This window comes from Carassius gibelio, chromosome B1 (assembly GCF_023724105.1).
Source record: "Carassius gibelio isolate Cgi1373 ecotype wild population from Czech Republic chromosome B1, carGib1.2-hapl.c, whole genome shotgun sequence".
In the NCBI taxonomy this organism is placed as follows: Eukaryota; Metazoa; Chordata; class Actinopteri; order Cypriniformes; family Cyprinidae; genus Carassius; species Carassius gibelio.
Window position 1 is genome coordinate 18402983 of NC_068396.1, and position 17693 is coordinate 18420675.

The following is a 17693-nucleotide window of genomic DNA, read 5'->3' on the forward strand; positions in this document are numbered from 1 at the left end:
ACCAAATGTAACAATGAGCAATTAAACCAATTTTAGGATGATTGTAATTGAAATGGCTGAAAAATCATAAATACAACCACTAGTAATAAGATTAAATGGCCTATCACTTTTTACCAACAGGTGGCGCTGTAATCAAATCATTTTGGTGTGTTCTGTGTGAGATGACAATAACAAACAAAAAGTTTAGTATCAATATGCTAAAGCATTGCAGAGATACAGCCTGAAGTGTCATTTTGCCATGATGCCTCAAATTCATCGCGGTGGTATGGGTAAACGATTTTGTGTATCGATACAAAATCCATAACATTTTGTCAGCACAGTCTAAAGATCATATGAATCAGTTTTGGTGAAAATCGGACTAATGGTTGATGAGTTCGAAAAAGTAGAAATTTCGGCTTACTCTGGCATATTTGCTATCTATGCTGTCTGCATAAGCCAGGGAATATTGCAAAAGGCTAATGCATTAAAAATTATTAGCATTTTTATATGTGGAATTAATCATAGTTAATGAATGGTGTATTACTCTTGACCAATAGGTGGCACTGTTTCCATTTTATGTGGCATGGTCAGTGTGAGGTGACGATGACACATACAAAGTTTGGTGCAAATATGTCAAAGCTTTGCAGAGATACAGCCTCAAATGCATTTTGGCACCCTTCCAGCAAATTTGTTGATGCGCTAAATGAAAACCGTTTCATATATCAACACGAAATCTAAAAATCCTTTTGGCCAATGGGGTCTGAAGATGATCTGTGTCAAATTTTGTGAAAATCGGACTAAAGGTCTTGGAGGAGTTCGAAAAAGTAGATTTTCAACATTAATCAAAATGGCAGACAGGGAGTTCAGATTTCCTACAAAAAAATTGGTATGCCTATTGTCGGCACAACCCAAGGAATATTTTCAGATCAGTTTCATTACAATAGCCTAATGCAATCAAAAGTTATTAGCATTTTTGTAAATTTCATAATTGAAGGTTAATGAATGGTTTATTACTCTTTGACAATAGGTGGCGCTGTTACCAAATTTATGTGGCATGGTCAGTGTTAGGTGACAATGACACATACAAAGTTTGGTGCAAATATGTCAAAGCTTTGCAGAGATACAGCCTCAAATGCATTTTGGCCAGGGGGGCAGGGTTTCATCTTTTTTGAAGCACCCCTGGGCGCCGCCATTGGCTAGCGGACCCCCGCCTGCTGTTAGCATTCCATTGACTCCACTTTGACAGCGAATAACTTTACATCTGAGGCGTTTAAAGGCTCCATTTTTCCATTAATTATTTCTAAAGAAACACGAAAATTTCTAAAAGGCTCCATTACCTTGTATCTTACGTTATGTTTCCATAGAAGCAGTTTTTGTAAAAAAAAAAAAAATAGGCTAACGATTGCGTCATAACCAGCAACTCTCTGTCGCACAGTAGAGAAATTACCATATGGACAGGAGGAGAAGCTCGCAGGCAAACTTTTACTGTCTATGAGGCTATCGGGGGGACGTGGAGGCATGAAGTCCAGGGAGATAATTAATCAGAATACTTGTTCACGCTCGCCTTCTCTGCAAGATTCGGTGGGTGATTCAGATTTCTCTTGGCACAGTGATTAGAAGATGTACAGGTTGCTCACGTGACATTTACATCATCAAGCTCAGTTCGAGTCTGCGCAGTACGCCTGACCCCCAGGAAGTGCTTGCTTCTAATTGACTTCATTTGTCCCTGTTGAATCCAATGGGGTCGCTGTGTCCATTTCTTTTACTGTCTATGATTTTGGCACCTTTCCAGAAATAAAAATGGCTGACACAGGGAAATTGGATATCATTCGAATCAACATGACTGACTGAATCTAAAGATACCAGTTTTCTGATTTTTGGCCAAACCATTCAGAAGTTATAAGCCAAAAGATGCATTTTTCATATCTCCTGACCACTATGTGGCGCGTCATCGAAACACTGCAGGTAGTCTCAGGTCATGCTTGTTATAACACACCAAGTTTGGTCTCAATCTGCCAAACCGTTGCCGAGATATAGCCTCACATGCATTTTTGCATGATTTTCATCAAATTTGTTCACGTGTCATTCGAGAACGGTTGGATGAATCAATTTGAATTCCATAACTTTTTGCCAGCTTTGTCTAAAGATGATCTGAGCCAATTTTCATGAAAATCGGACTAACCGTCTAGGAAGAGTTCGAAAAGTTAGGTTTTTAAAAAATTTAAAATAGCAAAAGAACTAAACCTTGCAATTTTTGGATTTTGGGGTTGATTCGACTTGGCTTAAGCCAAGAATTCAGAGGAAAAAAGAAATTTCATTTTCTGGCTTATGGTTCAAAAGTTATTAGCATAAAAATATTGAAACTTTGGACAAGTGGTGGCGCTTGAGAGTTGGAGTTAGAGACTTCAAATTTGCTATAGTTAATGCTGGGACTGTCAAACCATTACAACTGTCAAGGGGAGCATCACCTGAGACAGCATATACAAGAAGACTTCCATAACTGCCACTTCCACTTCTCGCTTGATGCATCAGCAAGAAGGGATACCCAAGTGACTTGGAAGCTCCTCAGGGTAACCTGGCCAGACATCCCAGAAATTCCTTGCAGTGCCGTGCCAGGCCTGATGATCAAGAAGGATCCCACAGAAACCTATGATCTGGCCGCCTGATACCGGAAGCATGAAACTGGAATCAGGGCTATCATACCAGCTGGACACAATGCCGACAAGTGTTTAGTAAACACTGTGATTGAGCACTGCAAAGAAACTCACACACATAACCACCAGCAATTTAATACATGTATATATAGAATGGATCATACTCACCCAGCCTGGTTCCCGTGCTGGAGCCCCACTCAAGAGGAGACCGTTATGCAGGAAGTTCCCACCTAACCTCGGTCAGGTTGAGAGCTGGTGGTTATAGAGGAATTAGGAAGGGGAAGTTGTAAAAAACCCCAAAGGGAGCGAGCAGATACTCCGTCTCAATGGAGGTATTGAATAATTCGGAAGGCGAGACCGGAGCAGATACCTCATCCTGGAACCGTTTCTGCGCATCACCTCGATATTGCATATTCGTATGCTGGAATCGTTGGATGCGTAAGAAAAACTGCCTTTCCCAGGAAGAAATGGAAGGCTCACCTGACATGGAGGGCTATGGCCAGAAACGACCTCGCGTTACCTTCTTAACATGTTTCCAAGGCAAGTCCAACCTTGCCGCGGAGTGTTCCATAACCTCAACAGTTCCAGGGAAGCAGATGTCTGCCCCTCTTTCCTCGAAAAGAGAGACAACCTAGAGTGGAGACTTTTATTTTATTTTTTAAACGCTCACAAATGCACGCAAATTGCCCCCACAAGGACATTGCGTGCATGCTCTTATCACAAACAACAAATGTTATGATTGTCTCATCGGGTTGAAAACAACGATGACATGGATTTACACATCCTTTAAACGGTTTGCTAGTGCCTGCTTTACAAGGTTTTTTATGTTTTATATATATGTTTTTTTAAATTAAGCCGAAGTGCAGTATAAATGAAAGGAAATTACACATAGGGAGAAATTTTCCATAAGATCCTTTACATGTTCTCACTGCGACACAACGTGCAGCGTATATTCAGCTCCCGCGAGAGCTAAACACGCTTCTCTGGCGAGAAACATGCAACCCTAGAGAGACTTAGGTCTCTGCAGAGCAAAAGTGGGCGTTTATCACCATGTGGGTGTTTTTGAAACTGCTGGGTGTTTCTGAATCATGCAATCTAAATGATCCCCCTTACCCAACCCCACCCCTAAACCTAACGTCACTATTACATCAACTTATCAGGTATCATGGTGTAAAAACACCTTGATCTTGTAACTCCCATTATTTTCCTGCAGAGACCTATACTTGACCCTAGACGCTGTACGCTTCAAGCAAAACAGTCAATGAAGACGAAGAAGAGGACGACGTGTTCTCCTGGTTCTTATTTATAGTTGCACTGGTAGTGGCATCAGAGGCTGTCGCTGGCCAACTTGTGGGTGTTTTTTATGCTTCAGAAATGGGTCACGACGAGGTGTTCTCCATAGCGCCCCTTAGAGGACACATTTCAAAGTTCCCTTGAAAGGGAACGTATTAGTTTGCTCTCACAGTATCTACAGCAGTCGTTTGTTATTTTAAGTTATATACATACAGTACATGTTGTAATTGTGAGTGAATTCATGACCTTCACTGAGGGAGAGTTGTATAAGGGCCATTTTGATGCAAGCTTATGTGAAGAATTTTTATTCCTGTCCTAGCGGTCACGCTGACGAAGAATTTACTTACTTTCGCTTTGAGATGCCTTAGTAGAGTTTTCTTGACGGGTAAGTAATCTCTATTAATGGAATTGCTAGGTTTAGATGTTCTGTTTTTCCTAAATTTTGACACAAGTGTTTGTTTTAAAGGAGAACATAAGGGAAAGCTGCTGATCGATGTGGGCAATGGACCATCTATCCACAGCTTCCTGAGTGCATGCAAACATTATGACGAGATTGTGCTGACTGATTTAGCAAATAAAGAGAAATTGAAAAGTGGCTGAAAAAACAAGAGGGGAGTTTAGATTGTAAACCTGTGTTACAGTATGTTTGTAAAATGGAGGGGAAAAGGTAATTTTATTGTTTATTGGGTGTTTATTAAAGCAGACTATGGTAGTCTATTTCTGCCACTTAAAGACAATAATTAAGTTTTAAAAGGGTAACGTGATTGTGCGTTTTTACGTCTCCCATCAGAATTCTAAATTTTCATCTTGCCTTTTCTTCCTCCCTTCTGAATTCTGAGTTTACTGCATTACTCACATTTACATATTACAGTTTACATATTACAACTTACATTTTCTCTGCTTATTGTATTATATAAAGTATGTATAATTCATTGTTTATATTTATATAAAAGTTTCTTAGAATTCCGAAGTCTTAATTACGTTTTTTTTTTTTTGTGGCAGAAATGGGCTTTACATACTATGGCCTTGTTGACTTTAGAAAAACACTGTCAGGTTTAATTGCTTCAATAGCATTGTGTAACAAAGGAAAATTGCCCTTTTTCAGAACAGTGTCATTTCCATTGTACATCAAGTTATATAACATTCCTCTGGTAGAATTAAATGAGGTCGGTGCAATTAAGTTACATTACATTCTAAACATTAAATTAAAATTCAAGCTCCCGGTAAAACTGTAAAGTTGATGAAACACCCATTTATAAATATGACAGAGCATTCTTTTTAATACACTGTTCATAAACATTTCTTGTATTTTGTTCTAAATTATTTATCTTTTAATTAATCTTTGAATTATGGCAGCCCGTCTGATTTGAAGGCTACACTGAAGCAATGAGTCAAGAAAATTTTCAAATGTGATGTCCAGTTGGAGAATCCATTTTATCCATAAACGATGGAACCAGCTGACTGTGTCATTACATCTCTGTCTGGAAGCAGCATGTTAAGACATTTAAACATACTCTCATGCTTTACATGGGCTGACCATACCTGGTGGACTCTTGGTCATGATAGTTGTTCTGGGTGAGAGCTTCTACAAGGTGGATGAACAGCTCTTTTCTTGTCTTGTACTGAATCAGGATAATATTGAAGAAGTACTCAGTGGTTTAGGCCTCTCAATCCAGGAGTTTAAAGGGATAGTTCACCCAAAAATCTGAATTATGTCATTAATAACTCACCCTCATGTCGTTCCAAACCAGTAAGACCTCCATTTATCTTCGGAACACAGTTTAAGATATTTTAGATTTAGTCCGAGAGCTCTCAGTCCCTCGATTGAAACTGTCGGTCTACCATCCATGTCCAGAAAGGTAAGAAAAACATCATCAAAGTAGTCCATGTTACATCAGAGGGTCAGTTAGAATTTTTTGAAGCATCGAAAATACATTTTGGTCCAAAATAATAGCAAAAATTTATTCAGCATTGTCTTCTCTTCCGTGTCTGTTGTGAGAGAGTTCAAAACAAAGCAGTTTGTGATATCCGGTTTGCGAACAAATCATTCGATGTACCCGGATCTTTTTGAAACAGTTCACCAAATCGAACTGAATCATTTTAAACGCTTTGCGTCTCCAATACGCATTAACTTTTTTATGTGTAGACGGATGTAAATAATAGATTCGTTGTGGAGTGTAGAGAGCTTCATTGATTATATATGGAACTTTGTGAGATCACATTGAACTGGAGTGACAGCTTTTAAAGATGATTAAGGGAGTTTGCAAATGTGATATTAAATTAAAACATCAGTTCAATAAACAATAAGTTAATATTAAGTGACCTACCTTATATGACTTAAACAATATGAATATTGGGAGAATTTACCCCAATCAACTCTTCTTGTGCAGAACACTAATGTAAAATGACCCACTGATAGAGACTCAGTAATCCTCAGAAATGTGAGATGGTTATGGAAATGATTGATGTTTTCAGCATCTTCAAATTTTAAGCATACATTATGGAAACAAAACTGTGCATTTAATTCTATTCAAATATTATGGTCAGCCATATAGACACGACAGTTGCTGCCGAATGACACATATGTCATAAGAGATATCCTTTTGAGAGACAGTTCAATGACAGCAAGCATGTAAAGAAGCTGTTGGAAAACAATCCAAAGAGACAAACTCCATGAACAGTTTCTGTATTAAAATCAACATTTTCTCTAGAATAAGAAAAAAAATCAGCTTTCTGTATAGGTTTTTTCCCACCACAATTAAAAACAAATAAAATAAAATAAAAATATAAGTAAATTGCAACTTTTCACAAGTTTGTCTTTCATCCCTTGCAATTGTAAATTAACATCTGCAAGACTGCAAGTCTGCATTGTGAGATGTAAATTTAGAATTGCAAGTAAAACATCAGAATTTTTACAAATAAAATCTGCAATTACCTTTTTTTATTACTTTGCAGAAACAAGCTTCCACATCTTTCATCATACAAGAATAAAAAAGTAGAAACAACATGTTTATTAACAGTTGAACACATGAACAGTCTTACAGAGCTAAACAGGACATTAAACATTTCTCTTTTCCTGTGAAATGAGGCATTTAAACTACCTTCAGGAGAGAAAACTTTACTTTAAAACTTTTTTTTAGGTGCCATTTTTGCAAAACCCTATAAACAATGATATGATAATGTGATGTAGCAGCTTATTCCGTCTCTATGCATATTATTTGTGCAAAATTCCCAATTTCAATGCAATTGAAGGAGAGCAAACATAAGAACACAATAGTTTAAAACCAGGCCTGGATTAACACAGTGTAGTGCCCTAGTGACAACATTAAAAGTGGCATGTAGGTAAATTTACAGACATTTACAGAGGCGGCATGGATGTTTTAAATTCATAACAAAGTCGTGAGATTACATTTTTAAATATAAAATTTTAAATACAGAACTATTGTAATGATTTAAATAACTGAAATAACACTTTTTTTCAGCAAGTCACTGATTTAATCACTGAATCATTCATTCAACTGATTTGTTTGAAAGGCTGATTCATTCATTAACGAAGCAAGTCTTTATGAATGTGGAATTTAAATCATTGACTCACTAGATTCATTTAAAAATGCATTCATTCATAAACAAAACACTGCTTGAAGAAGCGCAGTGGCTCATACTGTTTGAAACTATTTTCATTGAAAATCAGGTTATATTGTCACAAGGTAGGTCACTAAATATTAACGTATTGTTTATTTTATCTGTTGTATTAATTTAATATCACATTTGTAAACTCCCTTAATAATCTTTAAAAGCTGTCACTCCAGTTCATTGTGATCTCACATAGTTCCATTTATAATCAGTGAAGCTCTTTACATTGCACAACAAATCTCTTATTTAGACCCATCTACACTGGTTTTGTTATAACAAGAGGATTTGAGTTTGCATAACTCAGCAACGAACAAAACTCCAGTTTTTTGAACAGTGAGTGGATTCAATCACACAAGTGACTGAAATGGTCATATTGTAGAGCCCTGGCTGTGTGCCATGATATTTTCTCTCTCTCTCTTTTTTAAATTTACGTTTCGCGCAACCGCTAAACCAATGCTGCCTATCCATTGTGAATTTAATAAATTATTGGGTCATTATCTTAATAACTTGGTGCCCCCCTATTTGCTGGTGCCACAGGGCACTCACCCAATCCCCCCATATGGATAATCCGCCCTGCTTAAAACCATTGTGACTCATTGTGAAAAGAGCTATGCTGCTTACCGGTTCTTGAGCTTTTGTCCATGTAGGGTGAGTAGACACTGAGCCCAGCTGAGGTAGAACTGCAGGTGGGTGGACTTTTCCAATGTTGAGGCCACAAAGTTCAGAAGTTTATTCACATACACATCCGGCAGTGAGCTACATACCACTGTAACTGAAATGTCATACAATAATATGAAAAGATTGACAACAAAATGATTTTGAATATGATGAATATATCTGAGAATTTTAAGAGGGAACATACTTTGGTCATAAGGAACTGCTTCCAGAACCTCTCTTATGAGTGGCATTTCAGTAGCCGAAAAGACAGCATAATGGCTGATGCCTACTCTTTTTTCTTCACCTGCTGCCGTATGCTTGCCGGCGTGACATCCATGTCTAGATCATAGGGGTCAAACACCAGTGAGGCGTCAAGAGAATAGATCAGCAACCCTTCAGTGGAAGCTGCCGCCCAGCTGCACCCTGAATGGAGAAGTAGTTCAATGCATCATCATTCCATTCCACATTCAATAAAAATGTTAGGAAGTTTGGAAAAACATGATTTTCAATAGTTCATTATACTGAAATCTCTTTATCAGTGTGTTGTGCTGTGAAGATCAAAACTCTACCGGTAGGTGAAAAGCAGAGAGAGCTAACACGGATCTCTGGTTTAAACTGTCTGGAGCTCATATCACCTGACAGAAGAGGAGAAACAGTATTATATATTATATATAGTATTATACTGCAGTTTATATTATATATGCAACAATAAATTCAAAGCACTTAAACTGCTCAGCTACACTGATTGGCAGGTTTACTAATCAGTGAGTTGTGGACTCGCCTCTCTTGACTCCAGAAAGACTGAGCTCCACTCCGTCTCCATCCCCTGTGCCTTCATCCACTAAAGAGAGACTACCAAACTCTGTCATCTTACGTCTGTCGAGGAACTCCTGAAAAAAAGAACATTGCAGATGTAGTCCAGTGATCATGTGGCATTTCTCATGCCTGACAAATCACTAAAGCATCAACGGGTGGGTCAAAGAGGCTATGATGAAGTAGCAGGTGTTGATTTGTGTTAACTCTATTTTGCAATAAAAACTCAAAGTAGAAAATAAGTCATTGGGAGCTTGGTTTCAGTAAAAGCAGTTTTTGGACTTATGAGGATATTTCGAGTTCTGAAACATAGGGTATACTTCTAGATTTTTTTAGCCTCTTTCATAAGTCACTAGATCAGTTCACAACCTGTTAATAAGAACATTATTAGAACACAATTTGTTATTAAGAAATCCTTTTATCAATATCAAAATGGGAAGTTTTGTTTCATAGACATTTTAATGTCTCTATATGCAGTGAATACAAACAAATATGCTAAACAAGTGTGTGTACCTCCATAACATCCAGAGAGAGATTACAGGAGAACTCAAACTTCTTCATAAGAACATGTTCCTTAATGTTATGAATGCACAAACTTTGACTGCCCATAGTATTGATTCACCATCTGCTGAGTAGCACAATGATGTGAAAGGACCTACAAATCAATTACAGGAAATAACTGATTAATGAGGTTTCTCACACATCTAGGTTCAGCAGGGTAAATTAGGTTAATTGGCAGTTTTTTTTTACTAAATAACCGATACAAGTTTATGTACTGTACATTATCCCTTACTACACGGCTACTTGCCACATAAGCTAATAATCAGGCACAAACATTTGACCACCTAAATATAAATAAGGACATATAATGCACAAAATTAAGCATTTTAAAAACTTTTTAAAAATCTGTTTATTATCATAAATCTATTACAGTGTATAAAATCATTCTAGCAACAATATTTACTTCAATACTGGCATTGTATATATATACATACTTCAACAATATTACTACATGTCTAATATTAAAGCTAAAGTACTATCAAAAGTTTTTCACTTCTGGAAAAATGCTGTAAAATGTGGAAGCTGTCAAAAATGGTCATAAATAGATTTTCTTTATCAGTTAACTTATATTAACAAAATTAAATCAAGATTTGCTGTGACCATCCTTTTCGTTTAAAGCAGCTTTTTGCCTTCTGTGCACTTGCACATTGTTTTTCAGGTTGCTTTGCATCTTGGAGACATTGCCATTGCATTGTTTTTTTTTTTTTTTTTTTTCAGTAAATATTAGGGATGCACGATATTGGATTTTGGCCGATATTCGATATGCCGATATTTTCAAAATAATTTTGGCCGATGCCGATACCGATATCGATATATATACAAATATATACTGATATATTTAAACTTTAATTTTACTGAAGAGAAATCCATGTATCTCTTCTGTACTGATTCTACCATAAATTTATTATTTTACAAATGTAGACAGACATTCACATCTGAAAAACAGGTCAATTATTTCACTTGGAGAATATCGGTTTGGCTCATCGGCAGAAATATTCATATCGATACCGATATTGTGCCGATATTATCGTGCATCCCTAGTAAATATATTTATAAAGGTGCTGTTGACATGAAATTTTCATCAGATGTCGGTAGCAATCCAAGAAATACATACACACAAGGAAAACAAAACAAGTAAGTTCTGTGTAATAAAATGGAATGACGGGAAAAAAAGTATTGAACACATGAAGAAAGGGAGGAGCAAAAAGGCAGGGAAAGCCAAGACAACAGCTGAAATCTGTCAGTAATTAAGCACATTTCTAATATGGTGGGTTAAAGGGCCATCAATTGGAGTAAATAAATAAAACAGGACAGAACCAAAAATAGATATTACTGAATTTATTGCAAATGTAATATAATAATGCATTTTTGTTACATAGAAATCCACTTGACAGTAAAGCATTGATTTTGAGCTAGAATTGCAGGAAATTTACTACTCATCATTTCTGTGATCATTTTCTCACCCTTCTGTGGAAAACAAAAGAAGATATTTTGTATTTTACCAAACCATGTTGGTTACCCCTGAGTTCTACTGTATGGACAACAAATGTCAAATAATCTTTTATGTTCTACAGAAGAAAGAAATTTATACAGGTTTGGAATGACAATTGATATTGTATTTCATTATCATTGATAATGATATTGAGTAAATTATTATTCTTTTTTTTTGGGGGGTGGGGGGAGGTCTCCCTTTAAGAACATTATTATTTGTAAATAGTAAACACCAACTTTATATAAAGATAGTGTGATATTTATTTATATTATATATTTATGTTATATTTATATATTATATATACATATATTTTTATGTAATATATATTTTTTTACTGATATTTATTTTTAATCAGGATCTTACTGAATCAACATTTTACTTCAGCTAAAAATTCTTTAGAACTAAACTAAATAAGTATTAGTAAAATGGTGGTCACAAGAAGTAAAACCATGGTTATATATAGTATAGTATAAAAAAAAAAAACTACAAAAACTTAATTTGAATATTCCCCAGTATGTAATAACAGTATAATTTACAATAAATCAATTTCTACCAAAACACAGGCTCTGTGTACCACGTTAATATCTGCATTATGGTGCTGAATGACAAGCCTACTGGTGTTTTCCAATATACCTCTTCATGCATTTTCCATTGTTATTGCAACACTACAGAACCTTAATTGTTCTCATATCACACGATTGTATAGATCAAGTGACTGATCAAGCTTTTTATCACTTATAAATCGTGTCAGAAGCGCAGTGCAGGTGATTGATCCCACTCTGCTTTATGCGCTGCTGGTGGATGGATCGGGTGGGATGCAAACCGCTTCACACGTTTGGAGTAATTTAAAAACAGCGCCTTAATTTAAGGAGGTTACCCTCACTTTGGCGATCGGCCAACTGCTCCACCGGCTCACCAGGAATGTCCTGGTGCCTCCGGTGGCCAGAACATCCCTTGGTGGTAGGCGATCACAGGCCCCCAGACCTCTGTGCCCTATGCCCTCTATCACCCTTCACCCCACTAGTGAAACCCCTGGTTTTTGTATGATATAAATATGAGACAAAAACACATAAGGGGCATTTTTACACCAACATTTTGAATTTCAGGGCATAACTGCATTTGTGGTGTTGTTGCCCTGCATAATATTTGTCAATAGTCAACTGTATGTAATGTAAGATGAAGAATAGGTCTGGGGTGGGGCCAGTGTGTTAACTGCATTAAAATATTTTAATCGTGTTATTTTTTCATAACTAATTAATCAAGTTATTGCATTAAACTGACAGCCCTAATATGTGTGTGTGTGTGTGTGTGTGTGTGTGTGTATATATATATATATATATATATATATATACATATGTGTGTGTGTGTGTGTGTGTGTGTGTGTTTGTGTATATATATATATATATATATATATATGTGTGTATATTTATATATATATATATATATATGAGGTGTTAACAGTTCACAAATTTCACAGATTGGTTTGATATAACACAGCGGTGTCATGGTTTGGTACATTTTCGATACAGCAAAAACAAAGAAATGCCTGAGAAATTTCCTTGACTTTTATTTTAATTTTTTTATATATTAAAACTAACATTATAAAACATGATTTAAAAAATATGTTAGACTATGGAAGGCCTTTTGACCTTTACCATTTATCGAAGATGGTTCCATCCTGTTTGCTGATTTTCAGTGTTGTTTAAGTTTTGTTTAAGTTATATGTTATTTTATTTTAGGCCTATAGCATGGTGTTTTTGTATTCATTTGGTTAATAAATTAAACATTATATGTTTATTGTGAGTTTGTCATACTGTTTTTTTGTTGTCCATTCAATCAATTAACGCCCAATTGAAGCTAATTCGAGAAAAAATGGGCACAGGCATTTACAAGCTAATTAAAAGCAAATAAAAAACTATAACAAACTAACTCACTGTCACAACCTGGTGTACATTATATTTCACACACTTTAAGTGGTTTATTATCCAAATGTAATAGGATTAGTCCGACGGATCATTTGGTTTGTATTGCGTACCAAACCGAAAGCCTCATACCGAACGGTTCAATATGAATACATGTATCATTACACCCCTAATATATATATATATATATATATATATATATATATATATATATATATATATATATATATATAATGTATTTATTTATAATTTGTGTTATTTGTAGCAATCTGTGACTTACTTTCCCTCGGCTGACTGTTTAGCAGTAATCTTTTCTGTTTCTTTACGGCCCATCTGCAGGTCATAGTCTGTCCTCCAGTCTGAGGGTTCCAGAATGTGATCTCACCATCCAGAGAGGCAACTGCCAATTCCTGACCATCAGGACGATATGTTACAGCGAGTCCTGAATAAAGACAGGTGCCAGGCATCTTTAAATAACACATCCTTTTCTATCCAAACCACCTGCTCTGTTTCGCTCTAAACATTTACATAAACGGTCACTTTGTGAACTTGCCATCAGAGGTAAGCCGCAAGGTCTCTTTGGTCTGCCAGCTGTCCAGCATGTCCCATAGCCGGACTGTTTTGTCCCATGACACACTGGCAAGCACAGACTGGACTGGACTGAAGCACAAGTTCCCAGTGGGCACCTTGATGTCAATTTGACGTCAAATATTAGACAAGATTTGATCAAGATGCTGCAAAACATAATTTCAAAGTCAGATTATACATTATAAAGTCCTTCCAGTGGTTAATTGGTGAAAATATTAGGTTCATCCCATACTGAAATTGATTATGTAAGTATATGGGCCAACATGTTTGACATTGAGTTGACATCAAATCAACATCGTGTTATAGGCGTTCAGTTGATGTCATATTGACATCACATTGATATCAACCCAGCGGGCAATTGATATCAAATAGACATCAAATTGACATCAAACATAGTCATCAAGTAATTTTTTTTTTTCTTCAAAATGCATCCATTCGGCATGTCATATGTTGTTTGATTTTTGCATGACGTGTAACTTCTGGGACTTCTGTGGTTAAAAACATATAAACAACAACAACAAAAAACTATTTATAAAATGTAGGCATAAATTACTGACAATGAAAGAGGTGAATATATTATATTTTACCAAAAATATACTGATTTGCTTAATTACAAATAAAAAAAATTATGCAGCATTTTTGCTGTAACCACACATTAAGTAAGTGTTGGTGCAGTGGATAAGACACATGCCTTTGGTGTGAGAGACCCGGGTTCGAATCCACTGTGACACACCAATGTGTCCCTGAGCAAGACACTTAACCCCTAGATGCTCCAGAGGCGTGTGACCTCTGACATATATATAGCAATTGTAAGTCGCTTTGGATAAAAGTGTCAGCTAAATGAAATTGTAATAACAAGTGTATAAGGTATTACAACTATATGTTCATTTAAGTAAAATGTACAAAATACTGATATAAACCAGTGGATTTAATAAAACACGTCTTGCATTTAATACTGTTTTGTCATTATTCTTGTGGTCTAGAATAGGACATCAATGTGTTAAAAATGTTTTTAAAAAATGCAAATCAAATGAATGTCAAAACTTGACGGCAATTTAATGTCAAGTTTTGACATCGATTTGATTTGCATTTTTGACCAGTTCTTTGATGACTATGTTTGACGTCAATTTGATGTCTATTTGACATCAATTGCCCACTGGGTTGCTTACAGGACCCTCATGACCACTGAGCATTTGCTCCAGCAGTAAAAAGTTACAAAGAACCCAATTATATATCAAATGATGTTTGCACAGATATTATTATTCTTGGCTGAAATGGAAAATGATGGACCCACAGGGACAAAAGGCAAATCTTAAGCCCAACTTTAAGTTCCATTTTTAGTATTCAACCATTTACAACAATCCATACCTTTTATTGACAAATTGATATATATATATATATATATATATATATATATATATATATATATATATATATATATATATATATATATATGAAGAGTTCAGATGCAAAAACCTCTAAATGCCATCTGAAATTTTCATCTAAAATTAGGATTTTTATCAAGCGCCTATGCTTAGGTTGAGTCATTTTACTTTAATGGCAATGTGCAGGTCCTTTTCCAGGCTATTAAAGTGAAATAAGTGAACATAAATATAGGAGCCTGAAAAAATTCCTAATTTTAGATGAAAATTTCAGATGGCATTTAGAGGCTTTTGCATCTGAACTCTTCATATATATATATATATATATATATATATATATATATATATATATATATATATATATATATATATATATATATAAAATAATGATATTACACACTGCACTTATCACATGATCAGAAACAAGCACACTGATTCAGTGGTATCTGACCTCTAGCAGTCATCCAGTCTGCATGGACCACAGGAAGATCTCAAAAGAGTCTTGAGAACCTGCACACACCAACTCCCCACTACGGTCCACTGCCAGAGAGGAGAACTGAGCTGGCTGTGGAGATGTCAAGGATAGGGAAGTTCCGGTACCTGAGAAAACAGAATGAGAACAGAGAGTGAGAATAAAGAGGAAACAGAGTATTCAGCAATGCAGAATGTGCACACTAGGAAACATTCTGAAAGCAGAGGAATGCACACGCATGCGTCATGGTACTGTTGTGAACACGTGTCAAGACTCACACAAAAATTAAAAAATTGTTGAATAAAGTCATTTTTTTTTTCTTTGCACACTTTCTCGTAGCTTCATAAAATTACGGTTGAACTACACTGATGTCACATGGATTATTACTAAGTCCTATAATGTCCTTACTACGTTTCTGGCCCTGGCCCTTGGTAGTTCCAATGCTGTCTATGCAGGGTCAGAAAGCTCTTGGATTTCATCAAAAATATCTTTATTTGTATTCCAAAGATGAGAATTCACTAACTTCACAGAGGAAACCAAAGCATGATGTATTGTGCAACAGTGAATGCATAGTTGGAAATGGACATCAGCTGATACCTGTGTAGGCCAGATCCTCGAACAGTGCCATCTAGTGAGGCGCTGACCACCACAAAGCCACTGGAGGTGAAGACAACATTGGTAACACTGCTGAAGTGTTCAGTGAATGTCACAAAACAGAGGCCACTGTTGGTATTCCACACTTTAACCTGAAAAGCAACAGTTTAACTGTATCTCTCTTATTTATCCCTCGACAAAAACCTAGTGGTAGAAGACTTACTTTCCCATCATCTCCTCCAGTAACAAGATACTGACCATCAGGTGAATAAGCCAAAGAGTTCATGTTGTTGAAGTGTCCCTGCTGTTTGAACACATAGGACTCACTCTGCCATTCCCAGACCTGCTGGCCCAGACCTTTAACACGGGACACAAACAAGGCATTACAGTAAAGGACAGCACACCGTTGTGCTCTGATGAACAAACTTATTGAGAGCAATACCTGAACAACCAAAGCCAATCCAGTCACCAGTTGAATTCATAGCAATGGTAGAAATCCTCTGATCTGAAATACTAGATGTGATATTATGCTACATTACAATTCAATAATGATTAGTCACAAAAACCTGTGACTAAGGCTGAAGATACATTAAAATACGCAATACTCTGTTTGTTATAGGGCTTGGCAAAATTGTAGCAAACATAATTTCTTAAAACTCCCAAGATCTTTCAATCTATATAAAAAATATTTGTATTGAACTGTCCTGGTGAGCTGCACACAATAGAATACACTGTGAACAGTGCAGTCTGGTTCACAAAAAATATCTCTTGACTCCCCAGCCCTGCTGGAGATTTTTGAAAAATACACTATAATACACTGGAAATATATGACAAACCTGAGTGAGTGAATGAGGTCAAATTCTGGCAGCTCATGCAGGTGGAATGCTCCAGATGGAAATCCTGTCACAAGGATGTGTGTTTTCTTGTGGAAAGCTGCAGCTGTCAAGTTGTTGAAATCACCCGTCTTGTTAAAATAGTGTCTGCAATAAAAGACAGCTTTAAAATGTTATTACAATACAGAGACATGAAAACATTTGCCATGTTTCATAACAAAAAACACCGTTATGTCCTCCCCTATAATTTCCTCAACATCATCATCATCTTTGTTTTCTTCCCTTTCTTCTCTCTTTTATTTCTCTTTCTCCTCCATTTTCTTTTTCTGAGTATTTTGGGGCCATTCCGTAAACCCTCGAGCTCAGTGTCACTTTCCCATACACACAAAGTGCCCTCTTGGCTCATCTGTGAAAACAAATGAAACAGCTTATATGTAATGTGGCATATGTAAGCACAGGTCATTACAGCAATGCAAAAACAAACTTTAAAATCACCCCTGTGCTTCTCAAAGAAACAGCCAACTATGATGTCCTTATGGCCACCAAGTGAGTAATAGATTAGATTCGCCCATCTTTCTCCTCCAAAGAACCAGGTATTCATGTCCTTACTACCAACAGCAAAGCACCTAGTTATTAGCAAAGGAGAGTGAGAGTTTAATCTGTGGTAAAATTGAATTATTCCCACAAGCAATCACCATGACTGCAGTCAATGAATTAACATCTTGTGAAGCGAAAAGTTATGTTTTTAAGAAACAGATCCACCAAGACATTTTAACTTTAAACCACTGTTTCCAATAAGAAATCTTCTATTCATAATATT

The 17693-nt window shown here is 36.2% G+C and overlaps 2 pseudogenes; one reads left to right on the forward strand and one right to left on the reverse strand.

The window, feature by feature from the left end:
* The first annotated feature begins 3865 nt into the window (after window positions 1–3865).
* LOC127949072 (nicotinamide N-methyltransferase-like) lies at window positions 3866–6603 on the forward strand (annotated as a pseudogene).
* A 1573-nt stretch (window positions 6604–8176) lies between these two features.
* Window positions 8177–17643, reverse strand: LOC127949073 (periodic tryptophan protein 2 homolog; annotated as a pseudogene).
* Window positions 17644–17693: the final 50 nt, after the last annotated feature.